The following is a 6,068-nucleotide window of genomic DNA, read 5'->3' as shown; positions in this document are numbered from 1 at the left end:
ATGTATATATATATATATGTGTATATGTATATATCAATTAAAAATTATGATTGACAGTAATAAAACAAAGTTTTTCGTAGAATAAAGAGTAAAGAATTTATGTAGTATGAGTCCGGATATCCTGGCGATTTTACAATAGCGCGCTATTTTGATGCATTAGCGGGTACATTGATACCTCCCCCGACGAGAAAAAAGTGAGCGTGGTCACTAAAAACCTTTCGGAAGTGGTCCAGGGGACATAGCCTTCCGAAAATATGACAATTTAGGGATTTCAAAGGCTTATTTAATCGATTTTACAAAATAAATATAATTTTTTTGATTTTTTTTTTCTCCCAGATGAATTGTAGTTTTTCTCCCCGTCGGGGAGGTCCCTGACGGGTGGGGGCTGTAGCCCTGAATAGCCCCCCACCCCTGTAGCACTGCCATTGCAAGAGGGGGTTAAGGGAAAAGATCCCCAGTGCCCAAGCTTACCAGGAGGCCCATAGAAATTGCAAGTAGCATTTCATTTTTTCTTTTCAATATTCTTTTTAAAAAACAATAATTAATATCATGGGCCCTCAATAATGGCATGGGTCCCCTAATACTGGGCCACTCCAGATTGAAAGGGCTCCCTCGCAACTTTGTTTTGCGCCTTCGGAGCACTCTTTTTTCGTGCTTAATCTCGTAACTGGGGCCCACACCAAGCCTTGCCCCTGTTACAGTTTCTCCTCTTGGCAGCCCAGGCTGTCAGTAACAATATTATATAACTATTTTATTATGTACAGTACTAAATAATACTGTCCAACGTCATTCTAAAAGAATTGGAAGTTTTTCTTTTCCTTGTCACGCTGCCAGACTCTGGAATATCCTCCCAACTGAACTTCGGAACATATCTGATTCCAGTATTTTTAAACGGGCTCTTAAGACTCACTTATTTGCATAGCTCTTTCTATTACTATTGTTTTTTTTTTTTTTTTTTTTTTTTTTTTTTTTTTAATGTTGTGTGAGCTGTGCGTTTTGCTTTTGTTAATTGTTTTGACAATTGTGACGCTTGTGATTTCTGTTTAATGCACCTGTATTACATTCAGCCTTGAGTTTTACCCTGAGCTTGGAGATTTGGCGTGCGCTTTATAAACGAAAGGAAAAGGCGCAATATAAATGCGCCAACAAGTACCAGTACCAGTACTGTACGGTATAATTTTTTTAGGGCAGCATATGCGTTTATATTTGATGTGAGGATGCCCCAGTTAAATGTATTTAATGTTTTGTCTTTTGATAAAGAAAATGACATATTCCTTCCAATTTGGTGGGCCAGGATCTCATATGACTTGTACAAGGCTGTAGTGCGTCAAAATGTTTAAGAAGTTAGAGTTATTAAAATAACATAATCAAATCAATAAAATATTTATCAGCATTTTTTGCGGGGGTTTGGGTGTTATTGCTGTCCTTGGATTTTGAAAGCAAGTACAGTAGTAAAGAATTTCTATGTTGAAATAAAATCTTAAGTTAAACTATGGTTTTTAAATATTTATTTTAACTCTCATTATGGAATGAAATTGAAGTTAAACAGAGACCAGTAAAATGCCAATTTATTACCAAACCTTTTTTTTGGGGGGGGGGGGTTTACGCGGTTTTTTTTTATATGGATTTTAATTGTTAAGACCATTAAGGCCTATTATGAAAATATATTTACTAGACGCCGATAAGCATTGAGCAATTGGAGATATTAGCATAAACAAAATAGCCGTCAAAATACCATAGTTTTCATTTTTTTTTAAATATCAAAATAGACTAAAAAAAATTAGCAAACAAGTTTTTTTTTTTATTACACAAATAACGAGTTAATGAAATTACACGACCGTCATGTCATGTCACGTTCATTTTCAAATAAGCTTAAATTATACAAATTAGAGCAACATTTTGAATTGTTAATATCTTGGCAAAATTTGGACGCAGAGATTTACTTTTTTTCCCAATTGGTAAGAAGAGGTATGTTTCTAATGGCTCTCAATGTGAAAATTTCTCCAAAAATGGCCAAAAGACTAAATTAATAGCGTACAAAAGCCAAAAGCAATGAAAAACATAAAATAATGATATTCTTCAATAGAGGACGACATCGATCACATTGCTTTCAGATATTAAAAAAGAATTTTTCAAAAAAGTAAATAAATAATTTTGAATTTTTAAAAGATATATAAAATTTAATATAATATTTTTACAATAACAATTTTTTAAACAAGCAAAGAAAAGCATAACATGATGGCGAATAAAGGTATATATTATTATTATCATTATCATCATCAAAATCATCATCAAAATTATTATTATTATTATTATTATTATTATTATTATCATTATCATCATTATTATCATTCTCATCATCATCTCAAAAGGCGAACAAAGTTATAATCATATTGTTTCTAAAATTCGAAAAAAATATCATTTAAGACAATTACCGTCAAATAACCACCAAAAATTAATTAAATCACAAGAATTACAAAGTCTGAAATTATCATATATAAATATATATATATATATATACAATATATATATGCATAAATACATATATATATACATATACATATATTATATATATATATATATATACTTTTTCATTCTAAAACAATCTGAATGACCTCAAAACTCAAAATAAGGCACGATTTTGGGCAACAACCCGGATTATAAAAACCATGAGAGGCCTAGGTATTACATTGACCGTTAAAAAGAGTACGGTAACTTGCGAGTGCAAAAAAGTTGCCAAACAAGATATTTTATAGAATTTAATAGTGTTTTTCTATAAGATCATAGGTACAATAATAGGATTACCTGTTTGCCCAATCGACAGCGGATAAGTGGCGCACATGAGTGTAAGCTGCAATGAAAATATATATAACATCAGTTTGTCTGCATTGTTAATAATAATAATGTTATAAAATAAGTTCCCTATAGTTTTATTGACATAAGAGCAAGACAAAAACTAGACTTATTATATCTGTTTGAAGGACAGAACATATGGTTTTTCCTCATTGCTATAAGGGCAAGTGATGTTGAAATATTAAAAGTCTAGCGTAAAATCACACACAAAAAAAGAAAATCATACATAATGAACTTAAAACACATTAAAGGCAACTCGACATCAGGGAAACTCAAGCTACGACTGTTAATAATATTCAAAATGTTGTAAAATGTTGTCATAATTTGATATGCACATCGTTGATATGGTCTTTGCTTGGACAATGTTTAAAGAAGATTCAAGTACGGAAAAGCCGGTTAAAAACTCTGTGAAAAAAATAATAAGAAAACGGGATTGATGAAGAAAAATAAATTAGAAAAACACAACAGTTATTTCTAAAACGAAAAAAAGTAAAAAAAAAATCGACGTTAGTAAGGCTCGAACTATAGCTGCAATGGTAAAGCAAGGAGAAATAGAGACACGTAACCACTGCGCGCTTTGTGAGTCGATCCTTTCTTAAGTCAGTTCATTTTCAGTTCATTTTTAGTTTATAGCGATTCAGTGATCGAAGCAAACATTTTTTATGCACAACTCATTGCTATAATGGGAAGTTGAAAATGCAACAAAAAAAAGTCATTAAAATGTATAAAGTACGGTAAAAAAAAAAGCACCAAAAAAAATTACTAGGCCTATGTACTAAAAAAATTAGGAAGTTAAAAAGAATGAAAAAGAAGTTCACACTGCTAACGCGATGTAAGTAAGAATCGAGCTATTGATGCAACTGGTAATCTAAGAGCGCGTACATCGATACTCATAACTATTGCGTTATATACGCGTCGACCTTGCGTTGGTCAGTACATTTTAAGTTCAACTACCTTGAGTAATATCAATTCATGACTGATTGAAAGCAAAAATTGTTCATGCATATCACGGTAATTTTGCGTTTAACCTAGCTGCAGCTATATTCTTGATCTATGCTTCGACAAAGTATGGAAAAATCCAAGCATGAAAAGTGACCAAAGTGCCTGGCGTTAAGACCGAGTGTAAAAAGATAAGAAAACCAATATGGAAGAAAAAAAAATCAAAACAAAAACAATGGCTTTTCCAGCTAAAGATGGGAAAAGCCAATAACTCTAGTATTCACCGCATATTTTTTTTTTTTTTTTTTGCGTTTACACCTGTATGATAATTATCATGACGTTAAGGAAGAGGAATCTGTGAATGTGGAAAAATTGTCTCCATCGATATTTAAAACCGAACACTTTTTCCGGTATCACCTTATTGCACCATTACATGAAATGGTCAGTTAAAGATATACAGTCCTATTAAGGTGACACTTTTTATCATATTACAACAAATATAATATACTGAACATAATAATATTTCATTCAAATTTATATTTTAAAAACCTTAGAACTTGAATATTATTAAACAGATTATTTTTATATTGATCCCAGTAGAAATTTGTGTGGTCCTGTATCAACTATTCATACTATCCAGATGTCTAATGATTAAACCAATGTTTGGCTATTAGCTGTGTTTGAAATTTTTCTATGTGAAAAAAATATCCATAACCTGTAACCATTATCCAGATTGTAAGACATTATTCAATTCATCTTTTCCTGTTTTCGTATGTAAAGCAAGAATATTTATTCAGTCATACAATTTGAATAATTAAGCACGCCTATTACATGTTTTGTTTGTTAAAAATTAGTTATATTTTAACGCATTCTTAGGTAAATTAAACTATAATTATATAGTCACAGGCATAGTAATATCAAAATATTATTAGTATGCCAACTTTTACATCAGTCAGGCCGAGGTCGAAGACCTGAGATGAGGTAGAAATATTTATGCACGAAATATAATGATCTTTTACATTACAGATACAGATTCTGATACTGATACAGGTACAGATAAACTTTATTTCATCCTTTTTATCGGAAATTACATGGTCGACAATATGTGTCTCGTTCTTAAAGACATGATACAAATATTGAGTTTATTTTTAATTACGTTAAATTTTAATTTCTTTAATTCTATAATTTGAGTGCATATTTGGAGATTTGCATTAAAGTTTCTGATTCCTCTGGGAATAAAAGAATCTCGATAACGCGGTTAGTGTGAGCCCTTGTCTACCGCATTTTTCCGCTCCGTTCAATGAAACTAGTGACAATTACAGAGCGGAGAGGATCTTTTAAAATCCTATCAAACTTTAATACCACCCTGTTACTGTAGACAGAGACCACCGACGGCACAAACTGGCCCACTATTTGTTCCGCATTATTGACGATGCGGTAAGCCTCCCCAAGTACACTAGACAGTAGCTCTAGGCACCAAAAATCATAGAATTACAGAAAGTGACTAATATATCTTTATTAACCCCAAAACATTTAAGTTTACGCAGACAGTATAGTTATGCAAGAATTAACGGGTTTTTTTTTTTTTTTTATAATATGGTCAATGTGGTCTCAGCATGAGAGAAACAGTCGAACACAACCCCAAGATACTTATATGAAGCAATTTGTTCCACAGGCTTATTAATATAGATGATATCTCCGCTATTGCTTTTCTTACAAAAATCATTAACAACCTCTTTCGTTTTTTAACATTAGGCTCAAGAAATTGTTTCTACAATACTCAACAAATGAATTGGCGAAAGATGAGTTTCATCACACTTGCTAATAAGACCAATTAAAGAGCTGTCATCCTCAAATTTAATAAGAGGTATGAATCATGATCACAACGATAATCAGAAGTGTACAATATGAAACAGGAATGGTGCCAGGACTGTGCCCTGAGGAGCACCAGTAGGCCTATGCGTAACAAAGGTATTACATTACTGAGTCTAACATATTGTGATGTATTGGACAAATAATGGAATGATTTTCAACAGACCATTTTTCAATTTAAAGTTATGCTGATGGCAATTTAGTCAATCCAATCTTTATTTATATTTTATTTATATTTATGTATAAATTAGGCCACTTGAGTCTGAAATAAAGTTGAAAGGGTTACGGTTTACCAGTTCCTACCTATTAAAGCTATTCGTAGATTAAAAATTGGCTCCACTATGTATGAGCCCCCAATTTGTATGAAGGGAGAAATAAATATAATAATAATAATAATAATCATA

General features: G+C 31.8%; 1 long non-coding RNA gene across 1 annotated transcript in view; it reads left to right on the top strand.

Annotated features, from left to right (window-relative positions):
• The window catches only part of LOC117103420, an 18,494-nt gene that overhangs the window by 4,260 nt on the left and 8,166 nt on the right, over positions 1–6,068 (top strand). The window contains exon 2 of the long non-coding RNA XR_004444590.1: positions 5,548–5,763. This is a non-coding gene — a long non-coding RNA (uncharacterized LOC117103420). The remainder of the gene's footprint in view (positions 1–5,547; positions 5,764–6,068) is intronic.

The sequence above is a fragment of the Anneissia japonica genome, unplaced genomic scaffold (assembly GCF_011630105.1).
Source record: "Anneissia japonica isolate Jap-2015-1 unplaced genomic scaffold, ASM1163010v1 scaffold2473_len53019_cov129, whole genome shotgun sequence".
In the NCBI taxonomy this organism is placed as follows: domain Eukaryota; kingdom Metazoa; phylum Echinodermata; class Crinoidea; order Comatulida; family Comatulidae; genus Anneissia; species Anneissia japonica.
Note: the sequence above shows the minus strand (reverse complement) of the source record. Positions and strands in the feature narration are given on the sequence as shown.